Genomic DNA, 22,627 nt, shown 5'->3' on the forward strand with positions numbered 1-22,627 from the left:
AACTTGCCTGTGAACAATACGGACAGCGTCCTCAGGAAACCCCGATTTTGTTTATTTGCGAACATTTCAGGACACCGCGAGTGTTGTTAGAACACATTCAACTTGCCAGAGAACAATACAGACATCGTCCTCAGGTCACCCCCATTTTGTTTATTTGCGAACATTTTAGGACACTGCGAGTGTTCTTAGAACACATTCAACTTGCCAGCGAACAATACGGACAGCATCCTCAGGACACCCCCATTTTGTTTATTTACGAACATTTCAGGACACTGCGAGTGTTCTTAGAACACTTTCAACTTGCCAGCGAACAATACGGAAAGCGTCCTCAGGACGCCCCCATTTTGTTTATTTACAAACATTTCAGGACACCGCGAGTGTTCTTAGAACACTTTCAACTTACCAGCGAACAATACGGACAGCGTACTCGGGACACCCCCATTTTGTTAATTTACAAACATTCCAGGACACGGCAAGTGTTCTTAGAACACATTCAACTTGCCAGGGAACAATACGGACAGCATGCTCAGGAAACCCCCATTGTGTTTATTTGCGAACATTTCAGGACACCGCAAGTGTTCTTAGAACACATTCAACTTGCCAGAGAACAATACAGACATCGTCATCAGGTCACCCCCATTTTCTTTATTTGCGAACATTTTAGGACACTGCGAGTGTTCTTAGAACACTTTCAACTTGCCAGCGAACAATACGGACAGCGTCCTCAGGACACCCCCATTTTGATTATTTACGAACATTTCAGGACACCGCGAGTGTTCTTAGAACACTTTCAACTTGCCAGCGAACAATATGGACACCGTCCTCAGGACACCCCCATTTTGTTTATTTACAAACATTTCAGGACACTGCGAGTGTTCTTAGAACACACTCAACTTGCAAGTGAACAATACGGACAGCCTCCTCAGGACACCCCATTTTGTTTATTTACCAACATTTCAGGACACCGTGAGTGTTCTTAGAACATGTTCAACTTGCCAGAGAACAATACAGACAGCGTCCTCAGGTCACCCCCATTTTGTTTATTTACGAACATTTCAGTACACCGCGAGTGTTCTTAGAACACTTTCAACTTGCCAGTGAACAATAGGGACAGCGTCCTCAGGACACCCCCATTTTGTTAATTTACGAACATTCCAGGACACGGCGAGTGTTCTTAGAACACATTCAACTTGCCAGCGAACAATACGGACAGCGTCCTCAGGACACCCCCATTTTGTTTATTTACGAACATTTCAGGACACTGCGAGTGTTCTTAGAACACTTTCAACTTGCCAGCGAACAATATGGACACCGTCCTCAAGACAACCCCATTTTGTTTATTTACGAACATTTCAGGACACTGCGAGTGTTCTTAGAACACAATCAATTTGCCAACGAACAATACGGACAGCGTCCTCAGGACACCCCCATTTTGTTTATTTACGAACATTTCAGGACACCTCAAGTGTTCTTAGAACACTTTCAACTTGCAAGCGAACAATACGGAAAGCGTCCTCAGGACACCCCCATTTTGTTTATTTACGAACATTTCAGGACACTGCGAGTGTTCTTAGAACACTTTCAACTTGCCAACGAACAATACGGACAGCGTCCTCAGGACACCCCCATTTTGTTAATTTACAAACATTCCAGGACACGGCAAGTGTTCTTAGAACACATTCAACTTGCCAGCGAACAATACGGACAGCGTCCTCAGGAAACCCCCATTGTGTTTATTTGCGAACATTTCAGGACACTGCGAGAGTTCTTAGAACACACTCAACTTGCCAGTGAACAATACGGACAGCGTCCTCAGGACACCCCCATTTTGTTTATTTATGAACATTTCAGGACACCGTGAGTGTTCTTAGAACACTTTCAACTTGCCAGCGAACAATACGGACAGCGTCCTCAGGACACCCCCATTTTGTTTATTTATGAACATTTCAGGACACCGCAAGTGTTCTTAGAACACTTTCAACTTGCCAGCGAACAATACGGACAGCGTCCTCAGGAAACCCCCATTTTGTTTATTTGCGAACATTTTAGGACACTGCAAGTGTTCTTAGAACACATTCAACTTGCCAGAGAACAATACGGACAGCGTCGTCAGGTCACCCTCATTTTGTTTATTTGTGAACATTTTAGGACACTGCGAGTGTTCTTAGAACACATTCAACTTGCCAGCGAACAATATGGACAGCGTCCTCAGAACACCCCCATTTTGTTTATTTACGAACATTTCAGGACACTGTGAATGTTCTTAGAACACTTTCAACTTGCCAGTGAACAATAGGGACAGCTTCCTCAGGACACCCCCATTTTGTTAATTTACGAACATTCCAGGACCCGGCGAGTGTTCTTAGAACACATTCAACTTGCCAGCGAACAATACGGACAGCGTCCTCAGAACACCCCCATTTTGTTTATTTACGAACATTTCAGGACACGGTGAATGTTCTTAGAACACTTTCAACTTGCCAGTGAACAATATGGACAGCTTCCTCAGGACACCCCCATTTTGTTAATTTACGAACATTCCAGGACCCGGCGAGTGTTCTTAGAACACTTTCAACTTGCCAGCGAACAATACGGACACAGTCCTCAGGACACCCCCATCTTGTTTATTTATGAACATTTCAGGACATTGCGAGTGTTCTTAGAACACACTCAACTTGCCAGCGAACAATACGGACAGCGTCCGCAGGACACCCCCATTTTGTTTATTTACGAACATTTCAGGACACCGTGAGTATTCTTAGAACACTTTCAACTTGCCAGCGAACAATACGGACAGCATCCTCAGGAAACCCCCATTTTGTTTATTTGCGAACATTTCAGGACACCGCGAGTGTTCTTAGAACACATTAAACTTGCCAGAGAACAATATAGACATCGTCCTCAGGTCACCCCCATTTTGTTTATTTGCGAACATTTTAGGACACTGCGAGTGTTCTTAGAACACTTTCAACTTGCCAGCGAACAATACGGACAGCGTCCTCAGGACACCCCCATTTTGTTTTTTTATGAACATTTCAGGGCACCGCGAGTGTTCTTAGAACACTTTCAATTTGCCAGCGAACAATACGGACACCGTCCTCAGGACACCCCCATTTTGTTTATTTACGAACATTTCAGGACACTGCGAGTGTTCTTAGAACACACTCAACTTGCCAGTGAACAATACGGACAGCGTCCTCAGGACACCCCCATTTTTTAATTTACGAACATTTCAGGACACCGCAAGTGTTCTTAGAACACTTTCATCTTGCCAGCGAACAATACGGACAGCGTCCTCAGTATACCCCCATTTTGTTTATTTACGAACATTTCAGGACCCCGCGAGTGTTCTTAGAACACTTTCAACTTGCCAGCGAACAATACGGACAGCGTCCTCAGGACACCCCCATTTTTTTTATTTTTTTATTTACGAACATTTCAGGACACCGAGAGTGTTCTTAGAACACATTCAACTTGACAGCGAACAATATGGACAGCGTCCTCAGGACACCCCCATTTTGTTTATTTACAAACATTTCAGGACACCGCGAGTGTTCTTAGAACACTTTCAACTTGCCAGCGAACAATAAGGACAGTGTCCTCAGGACACCCCCATTTTGTTTATTTACGAACATTTCAGGACACCGCAAGTGTTCTTAGAACGCTATCAACTATCCAGCAAACAATACGGACAGGGTCCTCAATACACCCCCATTTGTTAATTTACAAACATTTCAGGACACCGTGAATGTTCTTAGAACACTTTCAACTTGCCTGCGAACAATACGGACAGCATCCTCAGGACACCCCCATTTTGTTTATTTACAAACATTTCAGGACACCGCGAGTGTTCTTAGAACACATTCAACTTGCCAGCAAACAATACGGACAGCGTCCTCAGGACACTCCCATTTTGTTTATTTACGAACATTTCAGGACACCGCGAGTGTTCTTAGAACACTTTCAACTTGCCAGCGAACAATACGGACACAGTCCTCAGGACACCCCCATTTTGTTTATTTACGAACATTTCAGGACATTGCGAGTGTTCTTAGAACACACTCAACTTGCCAGCGAACAATACGGACAGCGTCCTCAGGACACCCCCATTTTTTTATTTACGAACATTTCAGGACACCGCAAGTGTTCTTAGAACACTTTCAACTTGCCAGCGAACAATACGGACAGCGTCCTCAGGACACTCCCATTTTGTTTATTTACGAACATTTCAGGACACCGCGAGTGTTCTTAGAACACTTTCAACTTGCCAGCGAACAATACGGAGAGCGTCCTCAGGACACCCCCATTTTGTTTATTTACGAACATTTCAGGACACCGCAAGTGTTCTTAGAACACATTCAACTTGCCAGCGAACAATATGGACAGCGTCCTCAGGACACCCCCATTTTGTTTATTTACAAACATTTCAGGACACCGCGAGTGTTCTTAGAACACATTCAACTTGCCAGCAAACAATACGGACAGCGTCCTAAGGACACTCCCATTTTGTTTATTTACGAACATTTCAGGACACCGCAAGTGTTCTTAGAACACTTTCAACTTGCCAGCGAACAATACGGACACAGTCCTCAGGACACCCCCATCTTGTTTATTTATGAACATTTCAGGACATTGCGAGTGTTCTTAGAACACACTCAACTTGCCAGCGAACAATACGGACAGCGTCCTCAGGACACCCCCATTTTGTTTATTTACGAACATTTCAGGACACCGTGAGTATTCTTAGAACACTTTCAACTTGCCAGCGAACAATATGGACAGTGTCCTCAGGACACCCCCATTATGTTAATTTACGAACATTCCAGGACACGGCGAGTGTTCTTGGAACACATTCAACTTGCCAGAGAATAATACAGACAGCGTCCTCAGGTCACCCCCATTTTGTTTATTTACGAACATTTCAGGACACCTCAAGTGTTCCTAGAACACTTTCAACTTACCAGCGAACAATACGGGCAGCGTCCTCGGGACACCCCCATTTTGTTAATTTACGAACATTCCAGGACACGGCGAGTGTTCTTAGATCACATTCAACTTGACAGCGAACAATACGGACAGCGTCCTCAGGAAACCCCCATTTTGTTTATTTGCAAACATTTCAGGACACCGCGAGTATTCTTAGAACACTTTCAACTTGCCAGTGAACAATACGGACAGCGTCCTCAGGACACCCCCATTTTGTTTATCTACGAACATTTCAGGACACCGCGAATGCTCTTAGAACACTTTCAACTTGGCAGCGAACAATATGGACACCGTCCTCAGGACACACCCAATTTTGTTTATTTGCGAACATTTCATGACACTGCGAGTGTTCTTAGAACACACTCAACTTGCCAGCGAACAATACAGACAGCGTCCTCAGGACACCCCCATTTTGTTTATTTACGAACATTTCAGGACACTGTGAGTGTTCTTAGAACACTTTCAACTTGCCAGCGAACAATACGGAAAGCGTCCTCAGGACGCCCCCATTTTGTTTATTTACAAACATTTCAGGACACCGCGAGTGTTCTTAGAACACTTTCAACTTACCAGCGAACAATACGGACAGCGTACTCGGGACACCCCCATTTTGTTAATTTACAAACATTCCAGGACACGGCAAGTGTTCTTAGAACACATTCAACTTGCCAGGGAACAATACGGACAGCATGCTCAGGAAACCCCCATTGTGTTTATTTGCGAACATTTCAGGACACCGCAAGTGTTCTTAGAACACATTCAACTTGCCAGAGAACAATACAGACATCGTCATCAGGTCACCCCCATTTTCTTTATTTGCGAACATTTTAGGACACTGCGAGTGTTCTTAGAACACTTTCAACTTGCCAGCGAACAATACGGACAGCGTCCTCAGGACACCCCCATTTTGATTATTTACGAACATTTCAGGACACCGCGAGTGTTCTTAGAACACTTTCAACTTGCCAGCGAACAATATGGACACCGTCCTCAGGACACCCCCATTTTGTTTATTTACAAACATTTCAGGACACTGCGAGTGTTCTTAGAACACACTCAACTTGCAAGTGAACAATACGGACAGCCTCCTCAGGACACCCCATTTTGTTTATTTACCAACATTTCAGGACACCGTGAGTGTTCTTAGAACATGTTCAACTTGCCAGAGAACAATACAGACAGCGTCCTCAGGTCACCCCCATTTTGTTTATTTACGAACATTTCAGTACACCGCGAGTGTTCTTAGAACACTTTCAACTTGCCAGTGAACAATAGGGACAGCGTCCTCAGGACACCCCCATTTTGTTAATTTACGAACATTCCAGGACACGGCGAGTGTTCTTAGAACACATTCAACTTGCCAGCGAACAATACGGACAGCGTCCTCAGGACACCCCCATTTTGTTTATTTACGAACATTTCAGGACACTGCGAGTGTTCTTAGAACACTTTCAACTTGCCAGCGAACAATATGGACACCGTCCTCAAGACAACCCCATTTTGTTTATTTACGAACATTTCAGGACACTGCGAGTGTTCTTAGAACACAATCAATTTGCCAACGAACAATACGGACAGCGTCCTCAGGACACCCCCATTTTTTTTATTTACGAACATTTCAGGACACCTCAAGTGTTCTTCGAACACTTTCAACTTGCAAGGGAACAATACGGAAAGCGTCCTCAGGACACCCCCATTTTGTTTATTTACGAACATTTCAGGACACTGCGAGTGTTCTTAGAACACTTTCAACTTGCCAACGAACAATACGGACAGCGTCCTCAGGACACCCCCATTTTGTTAATTTACAAACATTCCAGGACACGGCAAGTGTTCTTAGAACACATTCAACTTGCCAGCGAACAATACGGACAGCGTCCTCAGGAAACCCCCATTGTGTTTATTTGCGAACATTTCAGGACACTGCGAGAGTTCTTAGAACACACTCAACTTGCCAGTGAACAATACGGACAGCGTCCTCAGGACACCCCCATTTTGTTTATTTATGAACATTTCAGGACACCGTGAGTGTTCTTAGAACACTTTCAACTTGCCAGCGAACAATACGGACAGCGTCCTCAGGACACCCCCATTTTGTTTATTTATGAACATTTCAGGACACCGCAAGTGTTCTTAGAACACTTTCAACTTGCCAGCGAACAATACGGACAGCGTCCTCAGGAAACCCCCATTTTGTTTATTTGCGAACATTTTAGGACACTGCAAGTGTTCTTAGAACACATTCAACTTGCCAGAGAACAATACGGACAGCGTCCTCAGAACACCCCCATTTTGTTTATTTACGAACATTTCAGGACACTGTGAATGTTCTTAGAACACTTTCAACTTGCCAGTGAACAATAGGGACAGCTTCCTCAGGACACCCCCATTTTGTTAATTTACGAACATTCCAGGACCCGGCGAGTGTTCTTAGAACACATTCAACTTGCCAGCGAACAATACGGACAGCGTCCTCAGAACACCCCCATTTTGTTTATTTACGAACATTTCAGGACACGGTGAATGTTCTTAGAACACTTTCAACTTGCCAGTGAACAATATGGACAGCTTCCTCAGGACACCCCCATTTTGTTAATTTACGAACATTCCAGGACCCGGCGAGTGTTCTTAGAACACTTTCAACTTGCCAGCGAACAATACGGACACAGTCCTCAGGACACCCCCATCTTGTTTATTTATGAACATTTCAGGACATTGCGAGTGTTCTTAGAACACACTCAACTTGCCAGCGAACAATACGGACAGCGTCCGCAGGACACCCCCATTTTGTTTATTTACGAACATTTCAGGACACCGTGAGTATTCTTAGAACACTTTCAACTTGCCAGCGAACAATACGGACAGCATCCTCAGGAAACCCCCATTTTGTTTATTTGCGAACATTTCAGGACACCGCGAGTGTTCTTAGAACACATTAAACTTGCCAGAGAACAATATAGACATCGTCCTCAGGTCACCCCCATTTTGTTTATTTGCGAACATTTTAGGACACTGCGAGTGTTCTTAGAACACTTTCAACTTGCCAGCGAACAATACGGACAGCGTCCTCAGGACACCCCCATTTTGTTTTTTTATGAACATTTCAGGGCACCGCGAGTGTTCTTAGAACACTTTCAATTTGCCAGCGAACAATACGGACACCGTCCTCAGGACACCCCCATTTTGTTTATTTACGAACATTTCAGGACACTGCGAGTGTTCTTAGAACACACTCAACTTGCCAGTGAACAATACGGACAGCGTCCTCAGGACACCCCCATTTTTTAATTTACGAACATTTCAGGACACCGCAAGTGTTCTTAGAACACTTTCATCTTGCCAGCGAACAATACGGACAGCGTCCTCAGTATACCCCCATTTTGTTTATTTACGAACATTTCAGGACCCCGCGAGTGTTCTTAGAACACTTTCAACTTGCCAGCGAACAATACGGACAGCGTCCTCAGGACACCCCCATTTTTTTTATTTTTTTATTTACGAACATTTCAGGACACCGAGAGTGTTCTTAGAACACATTCAACTTGACAGCGAACAATATGGACAGCGTCCTCAGGACACCCCCATTTTGTTTATTTACAAACATTTCAGGACACCGCGAGTGTTCTTAGAACACTTTCAACTTGCCAGCGAACAATAAGGACAGTGTCCTCAGGACACCCCCATTTTGTTTATTTACGAACATTTCAGGACACCGCAAGTGTTCTTAGAACGCTATCAACTATCCAGCAAACAATACGGACAGGGTCCTCAATACACCCCCATTTGTTAATTTACAAACATTTCAGGACACCGTGAATGTTCTTAGAACACTTTCAACTTGCCTGCGAACAATACGGACAGCATCCTCAGGACACCCCCATTTTGTTTATTTACAAACATTTCAGGACACCGCGAGTGTTCTTAGAACACATTCAACTTGCCAGCAAACAATACGGACAGCGTCCTCAGGACACTCCCATTTTGTTTATTTACGAACATTTCAGGACACCGCGAGTGTTCTTAGAACACTTTCAACTTGCCAGCGAACAATACGGACACAGTCCTCAGGACACCCCCATTTTGTTTATTTACGAACATTTCAGGACATTGCGAGTGTTCTTAGAACACACTCAACTTGCCAGCGAACAATACGGACAGCGTCCTCAGGACACCCCCATTTTTTTATTTACGAACATTTCAGGACACCGCAAGTGTTCTTAGAACACTTTCAACTTGCCAGCGAACAATACGGACAGCGTCCTCAGGACACTCCCATTTTGTTTATTTACGAACATTTCAGGACACCGCGAGTGTTCTTAGAACACTTTCAACTTGCCAGCGAACAATACGGAGAGCGTCCTCAGGACACCCCCATTTTGTTTATTTACGAACATTTCAGGACACCGCAAGTGTTCTTAGAACACATTCAACTTGCCAGCGAACAATATGGACAGCGTCCTCAGGACACCCCCATTTTGTTTATTTACAAACATTTCAGGACACCGCGAGTGTTCTTAGAACACATTCAACTTGCCAGCAAACAATACGGACAGCGTCCTAAGGACACTCCCATTTTGTTTATTTACGAACATTTCAGGACACCGCAAGTGTTCTTAGAACACTTTCAACTTGCCAGCGAACAATACGGACACAGTCCTCAGGACACCCCCATCTTGTTTATTTATGAACATTTCAGGACATTGCGAGTGTTCTTAGAACACACTCAACTTGCCAGCGAACAATACGGACAGCGTCCTCAGGACACCCCCATTTTGTTTATTTACGAACATTTCAGGACACCGTGAGTATTCTTAGAACACTTTCAACTTGCCAGCGAACAATATGGACAGTGTCCTCAGGACACCCCCATTATGTTAATTTACGAACATTCCAGGACACGGCGAGTGTTCTTGGAACACATTCAACTTGCCAGAGAATAATACAGACAGCGTCCTCAGGTCACCCCCATTTTGTTTATTTACGAACATTTCAGGACACCTCAAGTGTTCCTAGAACACTTTCAACTTACCAGCGAACAATACGGGCAGCGTCCTCGGGACACCCCCATTTTGTTAATTTACGAACATTCCAGGACACGGCGAGTGTTCTTAGATCACATTCAACTTGACAGCGAACAATACGGACAGCGTCCTCAGGAAACCCCCATTTTGTTTATTTGCAAACATTTCAGGACACCGCGAGTATTCTTAGAACACTTTCAACTTGCCAGTGAACAATACGGACAGCGTCCTCAGGACACCCCCATTTTGTTTATCTACGAACATTTCAGGACACCGCGAATGCTCTTAGAACACTTTCAACTTGGCAGCGAACAATATGGACACCGTCCTCAGGACACACCCAATTTTGTTTATTTGCGAACATTTCATGACACTGCGAGTGTTCTTAGAACACACTCAACTTGCCAGCGAACAATACAGACAGCGTCCTCAGGACACCCCCATTTTGTTTATTTACGAACATTTCAGGACACTGTGAGTGTTCTTAGAACACTTTCAACTTGCCAGCGAACAATACGGAAAGCGTCCTCAGGACGCCCCCATTTTGTTTATTTACAAACATTTCAGGACACCGCGAGTGTTCTCAGAACACTTTCAACTTACCAGCGAACAATACGGACAGCGTACTCGGGACACCCCCATTTTGTTAATTTACAAACATTCCAGGACACGGCAAGTGTTCTTAGAACACATTCAACTTGCCAGGGAACAATACGGACAGCATGCTCAGGAAACCCCCATTGTGTTTATTTGCGAACATTTCAGGACACCGCAAGTGTTCTTAGAACACATTCAACTTGCCAGAGAACAATACAGACATCGTCATCAGGTCACCCCCATTTTCTTTATTTGCGAACATTTTAGGACACTGCGAGTGTTCTTAGAACACTTTCAACTTGCCAGCGAACAATACGGACAGCGTCCTCAGGACACCCCCATTTTGATTATTTACGAACATTTCAGGACACCGCGAGTGTTCTTAGAACACTTTCAACTTGCCAGCGAACAATATGGACACCGTCCTCAGGACACCCCCATTTTGTTTATTTACAAACATTTCAGGACACTGCGAGTGTTCTTAGAACACACTCAACTTGCAAGTGAACAATACGGACAGCCTCCTCAGGACACCCCATTTTGTTTATTTACCAACATTTCAGGACACCGTGAGTGTTCTTAGAACATGTTCAACTTGCCAGAGAACAATACAGACAGCGTCCTCAGGTCACCCCCATTTTGTTTATTTACGAACATTTCAGTACACCGCGAGTGTTCTTAGAACACTTTCAACTTGCCAGTGAACAATAGGGACAGCGTCCTCAGGACACCCCCATTTTGTTAATTTACGAACATTCCAGGACACGGCGAGTGTTCTTAGAACACATTCAACTTGCCAGCGAACAATACGGACAGCGTCCTCAGGACACCCCCATTTTGTTTATTTACGAACATTTCAGGACACTGCGAGTGTTCTTAGAACACTTTCAACTTGCCAGCGAACAATATGGACACCGTCCTCAAGACAACCCCATTTTGTTTATTTACGAACATTTCAGGACACTGCGAGTGTTCTTAGAACACAATCAATTTGCCAACGAACAATACGGACAGCGTCCTCAGGACACCCCCATTTTTTTTATTTACGAACATTTCAGGACACCTCAAGTGTTCTTCGAACACTTTCAACTTGCAAGGGAACAATACGGAAAGCGTCCTCAGGACACCCCCATTTTGTTTATTTACGAACATTTCAGGACACTGCGAGTGTTCTTAGAACACTTTCAACTTGCCAACGAACAATACGGACAGCGTCCTCAGGACACCCCCATTTTGTTAATTTACAAACATTCCAGGACACGGCAAGTGTTCTTAGAACACATTCAACTTGCCAGCGAACAATACGGACAGCGTCCTCAGGAAACCCCCATTGTGTTTATTTGCGAACATTTCAGGACACTGCGAGAGTTCTTAGAACACACTCAACTTGCCAGTGAACAATACGGACAGCGTCCTCAGGACACCCCCATTTTGTTTATTTATGAACATTTCAGGACACCGTGAGTGTTCTTAGAACACTTTCAACTTGCCAGCGAACAATACGGACAGCGTCCTCAGGACACCCCCATTTTGTTTATTTATGAACATTTCAGGACACCGCAAGTGTTCTTAGAACACTTTCAACTTGCCAGCGAACAATACGGACAGCGTCCTCAGGAAACCCCCATTTTGTTTATTTGCGAACATTTTAGGACACTGCAAGTGTTCTTAGAACACATTCAACTTGCCAGAGAACAATACGGACAGCGTCGTCAGGTCACCCTCATTTTGTTTATTTGTGAACATTTTAGGACACTGCGAGTGTTCTTAGAACACATTCAACTTGCCAGCGAACAATATGGACAGCGTCCTCAGAACACCCCCATTTTGTTTATTTACGAACATTTCAGGACACTGTGAATGTTCTTAGAACACTTTCAACTTGCCAGTGAACAATAGGGACAGCTTCCTCAGGACACCCCCATTTTGTTAATTTACAAACATTCCAGGACCCGGCGAGTGTTCTTAGAACACATTCAACTTGCCAGCGAACAATACGGACAGCGTCCTCAGAACACCCCCATTTTGTTTATTTACGAACATTTCAGGACACGGTGAATGTTCTTAGAACACTTTCAACTTGCCAGTGAACAATATGGACAGCTTCCTCAGGACACCCCCATTTTGTTAATTTACGAACATTCCAGGACCCGGCGAGTGTTCTTAGAACACATTCAACTTGCCAGCGAACAATACGGACAGCGTCCTCAGGACACCCCCATTTTGTTTATTTACAAACATTTCAGGACACTGCGAGTGTTCTTAGAACACTTTCAACTTGCCAGCGAACAATATGGACACCGTCCTCAGGACACCCCCATTTTGTTAATTTACGAACATTCCAGGACACCGCGAGTATTCTTAGAACACATTCAACTTGCCAGCGAACAATACGGACAGCGTCCTCAGGACACCCCCATTTTGTTTATTTACGAACATTTCAGGACACCGCGAGTGTTCTTAGAACACTTTCAACTTGCCAGCGAACAATATGGACACCGTCCTCAGGACACCCCCATTTTGTTAATTTACGAACATTCCGGGACACTGCGAGTATTCTTAGAACACTTTCAACTTGCCAGTGAACAATACGGACAGCGTCCTCAGGACACCCCCATTTTGTTTATTTACGAACATTTCAGGACACCGCGAGTGTTCTTAGAACACTTTCAACTTGCCAGCGAACAATATGGACACCGTCCTCAGGACACCCCCATTTTGTTAATTTACGAACATTCCGGGACACTGCGAGTATTCTTAGAACACTTTCAACTTGCCAGTGAACAATACGGACAGCGTCCTCAGGACACCCCCATTTTGTTTATTTACGAACATTTCAGGACACCGCGAGTGTTCTTAGAACACTTTCAACTTGCCAGCGAACAATATGGACACCGTCCTCAGGACAACCCCATTTTGTTTATTTACGAACATTTCAGGACACTGCGAGTGTTCTTAGAACAAATCAACTTGCCAGCTAACAATACGGACAGCGTCCTCAGGACACCCCCATTTTGTTTATTTACGAACATTTCAGGACACCGCGAGTGTTCTTAGAACACTTTCAACTTGCAAGCGAACAATACGTAAAGCGTCCTCAGGACACCCCCATTTTGTTTATTTACGAACATTTCAGGACACCGCGATCGTTCTTAGAACACTTTCAACTTGCCAGCGAACAATACGGACAGCGTCCTCAGGACACCCCCATTTTGTTAATTTACAAACATTCCAGGACACGGCAAGTGTTCTTAGAACACATTCAACTTGCCAGCGAACAATACGGACAGCATCCTCAGGAAACCCCCATTTTGTTAATTTACAAACATTCCAGGACACGGCAAGTGTTCTTAGAACACATTCAACTTGCCAGGGAACAATACGGACAGCATGCTCAGGAAACCCCCATTGTGTTTATTTGCGAACATTTCAGGACACCGCAAGTGTTCTTAGAACACATTCAACTTGCCAGAGAACAATACAGACATCGTCATCAGGTCACCCCCATTTTCTTTATTTGCGAACATTTTAGGACACTGCGAGTGTTCTTAGAACACTTTCAACTTGCCAGCGAACAATACGGACAGCGTCCTCAGGACACCCCCATTTTGATTATTTACGAACATTTCAGGACACCGCGAGTGTTCTTAGAACACTTTCAACTTGCCAGCGAACAATATGGACACCATCCTCAGGACATCCCCATTTTGTTTATTTACGAACATTTCAGGACACTGCGAGTGTTATTAGAACACACTCAACTTGCAAGTGAACAATACGGACAGCCTCCTCAGGACACCCCATTTTGTTTATTTACCAACGTTTCTGGACACCGTGAGTGTTCTTAGAACATGTTCAACTTGCCAGAGAACAATACAGACAGCGTCCTCAGGTCACCCCCATTTTGTTTATTTACGAACATTTCAGTACACTGCGAGTGTTCTTAGAACACTTTCAACTTGCCAGTGAACAATAGGGACAGCGTCCTCAGGACACCCCCATTTTGTTAATTTACGAACATTCCAGGACACGGCGAGTGTTCTTAGAACACATTCAACTTGCCAGCGAACAATACGGACAGCGTCCTCAGGACACCCCCATTTTGTTTATTTACGAACATTTCAGGACACTGCGAGTGTTCTTAGAACACTTTCAACTTGCCAGCGAACAATATGGACACCGTCCTCAGGACAACCCCATTTTGTTTATTTACGAACATTTCAGGACACTGCGAGTGTTCTTAGAACACAATCAACTTGCCAACGAACAATACGGACAGCGTCCTCAGGACACCCCCATTTTGTTTATTTACGAACATTTCAGGACACCTCGAGTGTTCTTAGAACACTTTCAACTTGCAAGCGAACAATACGGAAAGCGTCCTCAGGACACCCCCATTTTGTTTATTTACGAACATTTCAGGACACTGCGAGTGTTCTTAGAACACTTTCAACTTGCCAACGAACAATACAGACAGCGTCCTCAGGACACCCCCATTTTGTTAATTTACAAACATTCCAGGACACGGCAAGTGTTCTTAGAACACACTCAACTTGCCAGTGAACAGTACGGACAGCGTCCTCAGGACACCCCCATTTTGTTTATTTATGAACATTTCAGGACACCGTGAGTGTTCTTAGAACACTTTCAACTTGCCAGCAAACAATACGGACAGCGTCCTCAGGACACCCCCATTTTGTTTATTTATGAACATTTCAGGAAACTGCGAGTGTTCTTAGAACACTTTCAACTTACCAGCGAACAATACGGACAGCGTCCTCAGGACACCCCCATTTTGTTAATTTATGAACATTCCAGGACATGGCGAGTGTTCTTAGAACACATTCAACTTGCCAGCGAACAATACGGACAACATCCTCAGGAAACCCCCATTTTGTTTATTTGCGAACATTTCAGGACACCTCAAGTGTTCTTAGAACACTTTCAACTTGCAAGCGAACAATACGGAAAGCGTCCTCAGGACACCCCCATTTTGTTTATTTACGAACATTTCAGGACACTGCGAGTGTTCTTAGAACACTTTCAACTTGCCAACGAACAATACGGACAGCGTCCTCAGGACACCCGCATTTTGTTAATTTACAAACATTCCAGGACACGGCAAGTGTTCTTAGAACACATTCAACTTGCCAGCGAACAATACGGACAGCGTCCTCAGGAAACCCCCATTGTGTTTATTTGCGAACATTTCAGGACACTGCGAGTGTTCTTAGAACACACTCAACTTGCCAGTGAACAATACGGACAGCGTCCTCAGGACACCCCCATTTTGTTAATTTATGAACATTCCAGGACATGGCGAGTGTTCTTAGAACACATTCAACTTGCCAGCGAACAATACGGACAGCATCCTCAGGAAACCCCCATTTTGTTTATTTGCGAACATTTCAGGACACCGCGAGTGTTCTTAGAACACATTCAACTTGCCAGAGAACAATACGGACAGCGTCGTCAGGTCACCCCCATTTTGTTTATTTGTGAACATTTTAGGACACTGCAAGTGTTCTTAGAACACATTCAACTTGCCAGCGAACAATATGGACAGCGTCCTCAGGACACCCCCATTTTGTTTATTTACGAACATTTCAGGACACCGCGAGTGTTCTTAGAACACTTTCAACTTGCCAGCAAACAATAAGGACAGTGTCCTTAGGACACCCCCATTTTGTTTATTTACGAACATTTCAGGACACCGCAAGTGTGCTTAGAACACTATCAACTAGCCAGCAAACAATACGGACAGCGTCCTCAATACACCCCCATTTTTTGTTAATTTACAAACATTTCAGGACACGGCGAGTGTTCTTAGAACACATTCAACTTGCCAGCGAACAATACGGACAGCGTCCTCAGAACACCCCCATTTTGTTTATTTACGAACATTTCAGGACACTGTGAATGTTCTTAGAACACTTTCAACTTGCCAGTGAACAATAGGGACAGCTTCCTCAGGACACCCCCATTTTGTTAATTTACGAACATTCCAGGACCCGGCAAGTGTTCTTAGAACACATTCAACTTGCCAGCGAACAATACGGACAGCGTCCTCAGGACACCCCCATTTTGTTTATTTACGAACATTTCAGGACACCGCGAGTGTTCTTAGAACACTTTCAACTTGCCAGCGAACAATATGGACACCGTCCTCAGGACACCCCCATTTTGTTAATTTACGAACATTCCAGGACACCGCAAGTATTCTTAGAACACATTCAACTTGCCATCGAACAATATGGACAGCGTCCTCAGGACACCCCCATTTTGTTTATTTACGAACATTTCAGGACACCGCGAGTGTTCTTAGAACACTTTCAACTTGCCAGCGAACAATATGGACACCGTCCTCAGGACAACCCCATTTTGTTTATTTACGAACAATTCAGGACACCGCGAGTGTTCTTAGAACACTTTCAACTTGCCAGTGAACAATACGGACAGCGTCCTCAGGACACCCCCATTTTGTTTATTTACGAACATTTCAGGACACCGCGAGTGTTCTTAGAACACTTTCAACTTGCCAGCGAACAATATGGACACCGTCCTCAGGACAACCCCATTTTGTTTATTTACGAACATTTCAGGACACTGCGAGTGTTCTTAGAACAAATCAACTTGCCAGCGAACAATACGGACAGCGTCCTCAGGACACCTCCATTTTGTTTATTTACGAACATTTCAGGACACCGCGAGTGTTCTTAGAACACTTTCAACTTGCCAGCGAACAATACGGACAGCGTCCTCAGGACACCCCCATTTTGTTAATTTACAAACATTCCAGGACACGGCAAGTGTTCTTAGAACACATTCAACTTGCCAGCGAACAATACGGAGAGCATCCTCAGGAAACCCCCATTTTGTTTATTTGTGAACATTTCAGGACACCGCAAGTGTTGTTAGAAAACATTCAACTTGCCAGAGAACAATACAGACATCGTCCTCAGGTCACCCCCATTTTGTTTATTTGCGAACATTTTAGGACACTGCGAGTGTTCTTAGAACACTTTCAACTTGCCAGCGAACAATACGGACAGCGTCCTCAGGACACCCCCCATTTTGTTTATTTACGAACATTCCAGGACACCGCGATTGTTCTTAGAACACTTCCAACTTGCCAGCGAACAATACGAACACCGTCCTCAGGACACCCCCATTTTGTTTATTTACGAACATTTCAGGACACTGGGAGTGTTCTTAGAACACACTGAACTTGCCTGTGAACAATACGGACAGCGTCCTCAGGACACCCCCATTTTGTTTATTTACGAAGATTTCAGGACACTGCGAGTGTTCTTAGAACACACTGAACTTGCCTGTGAACAATACGGAAAGCGTCCTCAGGACACCCCCATTTTGTTTATTTACAAACATTTCAGGACACCACGAGTGTTCTTAGAACACATTCAACTTGCCAGCGAACAATACGAACAGCATCCTCAGGAAACCCCATTTTGTTTATTTGCGAACATTTCAGGACACCGCGAGTGTTCTTAGAACACATTCAACTTGCCAGAGAACAATACAGACATCGTCCTCAGGTCACCCCCATTTTGTTTATTTAAGAACATTTTAAGACACTGCGAGTGTTCTTAGAACACATTCAACTTGCCAGCGAACAATACGGACACCGTCCTCAGGACACCCCCATTTTGTTTATTTACGAACATTTCAGGACACAGCAAGTGTTCTTAGAACACTTTCAACTTGCCAGCGAACAATACGGACACCGTCCTCAGGACACCCCCATTTTGTTTATTTACGAACATTTCAGGACACTGCGAGTGTTCTTAGAACACACTCAACTTGCCAGTGAACAATACGGACAGCATCCTCAGGACACCCCCATTTTGTTTATTTATGAACATTTCAGGACACCGCAAGTGTTCTTAGAACACTTTCAACTTGCCAGCGAACAATACGGACAATGTCCTCAGGAAACCCCCATTTTGTTTATATGCAAACATTTTAGGACACTGCGAGTGTTCTTAGAACACATTCAACTTGCCAGAGAACAATACAGAGAGCTTCCTCAGGTCACCCCCATTTTGTTTATTTATGAAAATTTCAGGACACCGGGAGTGTTCTTAGAACACTTTCAACTTGCCAGCGAACAATACGGACAGCGTCCTCAGGATACCCCCATTTTGTTCATTTATGAACATTCCAGGACACGGCGAGTGTTCTTAGAACACATTCAACTTGCCAGCGAACAATACGGACAGCATCCTCAGGAAACCCCCATTTTGTTTATTTGCGAACATTTCAGGACACCGCGAGTGTTCTTAGAATACATTCAACTTGCCAGAGAACAATACATACAGCGTCGTCAGGTCACCCCCATTTTGTTTATTTGTGAACATTTTAGGAGACTGCGAGTGTTCTTAGAACACATTCAACTTGCCAGCGAACAATATGGACAGCGTCCTCAGGACAACCCCATTTTGTTTATTTACGAACATTTCAGGACACCGCGAGTGTTCTTAGAACACATTCAACTTGCCAGCGAACAATACGGACAGCATCCTCAGGAAACCCCCATTTTGTTTATTTGCGAACATTTCAGGACACCGCGAGTGTTCTTAGAATACATTCAACTTGCCAGAGAACAATACAGACATCGTCATCAGGTCACCCCCATTTTCTTTATTTGCGAACATTTTAGGACACTGCGAGTGTTCTTAGAACACTTTCAACTTGCCAGCGAACAATACGGACAGCGTCCTCAGGACACCCCCATTTTGATTATTTACGAACATTTCAGGACACCGCAAGTGTTCTTAGAACACTTTCAACTTGCCAGCGAACAATATGGACACCGTCCTCAGGTCACCCCCATTTTGTTTATTTACGAACATTTCAGGACACTGCGAGTGTTCTTAGAACACACTCAACTTGCAAGTGAACAATACGGACAGCCTCCTCAGGACACCCCATTTTGTTTATTTACCAACATTTCAGGACACCGTGAGTGTTCTTAGAACATGTTCAACTTGCCAGAGAACAATACAGACAGCGTCCTCAGGTCACCCCCATTTTGTTCATTTACGAACATTTCAGTACACCGCGAGTGTTCTTAGAACACAATCAACTTGCCAACAAACAATACGGACAGCGTCCTCAGGACACCACCATTTTGTTTATTTACGAACATTTCAGGACACCTCAAGTGTTCTTAGAACACTTTCAACTTGCAAGCGAACAATACGGAAATCGTCCTCAGGACACCCCCATTTTGTTTATTTACGAACATTTCAGGACACTGCGAGTGTTCTTAGAACACTTTCAACTTGCCAACGAACAATACGGACAGCGTCCTCAGGACACCCCCATTTTGTTAATTTACAAACATTCCAGGACACGGCAAGTGTTCTTAGAACACATTCAACTTGCCAGCGAACAATACGGACAGCGTCCTCAGGAAACCCCCATTGTGTTTATTTGCGAACATTTCAGGACACTGCGAGTGTTCTTAGAACACACTCAACTTGCCAGTGAACAATACGGACAGCGTCCTCAGGACACCCCCATTTTGTTTATTTATGAACATTTCAGGACACCGTGAGTGTTCTTAGAACACTTTCAACTTGCCAGCGAACAATACGGACAGCGTCCTCAGCACACCCCCATTTTGTTTATTTATGAACATTTCAGGACACCACAAGTGTTCTTAGAACACTTTCAACTTGCCAGCGAACAATACGGACAGCGTCCTCAGGAAACCCCGATTTTGTTTATTTGCGAACATTTCAGGACACTGCGAGTGTTCTTAGAACACTTTCAACTTACCAGCGAACAATACGGACAGCATCCTCAGGACACCCCCATTTTGTTATTTATGAACATTCCAGGACATGGCGAGTGTTCTTAGAACACATTCAACTTGCCAGCGAACAATACGGACAGCATCCTCAGGAAACCCCCATTTTGTTGATTTGCGAACATTTCAGGACACCGCAAGTGTTCTTAGAACACATTCAACTTGCCAGAGAACAATACGGACAGCGTCGTCAGGTCACCCCCATTTTGTTTATTTGTGAACATTTTAGGACACTGCGAGTGTTCTTAGAACACATTCAACTTGCCAGCGAACAATATGGACAGCGTCCTCAGGACACCCCCATTTTGTTTATTTACGAATATTTCAGGACACCGCGAGTGTTCTTAGAACACTTTCAACTTGCCAGCGAACAATAAGGATAGTGTCCTTAGGACACACCCATTTTGTTTATTTACGAACATTTCAGGACACCGCAAGTGTGCTTAGAACACTATCAACTAGCCAGCAAACAATACGGACAGCGTCCTCAATACACCCCCATTTTGTTAATTTACAAACATTTCAGGACACGGCGAGTGTTCTTAGAACACATTCAACTTGCCAGCCAACAATACGGACAGCGTCCTCAGAACACCCCCATTTTGTTTATTTACGAACATTTCAGGACACCGTGAATGTTCTTAGAACACTTTCAACTTGCTAGTGAACAATAGGGACAGCTTCCTCAGGACACCCCCATTTTGTTAATTTACGAACATTCCAGGACCCGGCGAGTGTTCTTAGAACACATTCAACTTGCCAGCGAACAATACGGACAGCGTCCTCAGGACACCCCCATTTTGTTTATTTACGAACATTTCAGGACACCGCGAGTGTTCTTAGAACACTTTCAACTTGCCAGCGAACAATATGGACACCGTCCTCAGGACACCCCCATTTTGTTAATTTACGAACATTCCAGGACACCGCGAGTATTCTTAGAACACATTCAACTTGCCAGCGAACAATACGGACAGCGTCCTCAGGACACCCCCATTTTGTTTATTTACGAACATTTCAGGACACCGCGAGTGTTCTTAGAACACTTTCAACTTGCCAGCGAACAATATGGACACCGTCCTCAGGACACCCCCATTTTGTTAATTTACGAACATTCCAGGACACCGCGAGTATTCTTAGAACACTTTCAACTTGCCAGTGAACAATACGGACAGCGTCCTCAGGACACCCCCATTTTGTTTATTTACGAACATTTCAGGACACTGCGAGTGTTCTTAGAACACTTTCAACTTGCCAGAGAACAATATGGACACCGTCCTCAGGACAACCCCATTTTGTTTATTTACGAACATTTCAGGACACTGCGAGTGTTCTTAGAACAAATCAACTTGCCAGCGAACAAAACGGACAGCGTCCTCAGGACACCCCCATTTTGTTTATTTACGAACATTTCAGGACACCGCGAGTGTTCTTAGAACACTTTCAACTTGCAAGCGAACAATACGTAAAGCGTCCTCAGGACACCCCCATTTTGTTTATTTACGAACATTTCAGGACACCGCAAGTGTTCTTAGAACACTTTCAACTTGCCAGCGAACAATACGGACAGCGTCCTCAGGACACCCCCATTTTGTTTATTTACGAACATTTCAGGACACTGCGAGTGTTCTTAGAACACTTTCAACTTGCCAACGAACAATACGGACAGCGTCCTCAGGACACCCCCATTTTGTTAATTTACAAACATTCCAGGACACGGCAAGTGTTCTTAGAACACATTCAACTTGCCAGCGAACAATACGGACAGCGTCCTCAGGAAACCCCCATTGTGTTTATTTGCGAACATTTCAGGACACTGCGAGTGTTCTTAGAACACACTCAACTTGCCAGTGAACAATACGGACAGCGTCCTCAGGACACCCCCATTTTGTTTATTTATGAACATTTCAGGACACCGTGAGTGTTCTTAGAACACTTTCAACTTGCCAGCGAACAATACGGACAGCGTCCTCAGCACACCCCCATTTTGTTTATTTATGAACATTTCAGGACACCGCAAGTGTTCTTAGAACACTTTCAACTTGCCAGCGAACAATACGGACAGCGTCCTCAGGAAACCCCGATTTTGTTTATTTGCGAACATTTCAGGACACTGCGAGTGTTCTTAGAACACTTTCAACTTACCAGCGAACAATACAGACAGCATCCTCAGGACACCCCCATTTTG

Source organism: Ambystoma mexicanum, chromosome 11 (genome assembly GCF_040938575.1).
Source record: "Ambystoma mexicanum isolate Mex_15411 chromosome 11, UKY_AmexF1_1, whole genome shotgun sequence".
In the NCBI taxonomy this organism is placed as follows: domain Eukaryota; kingdom Metazoa; phylum Chordata; class Amphibia; order Caudata; family Ambystomatidae; genus Ambystoma; species Ambystoma mexicanum.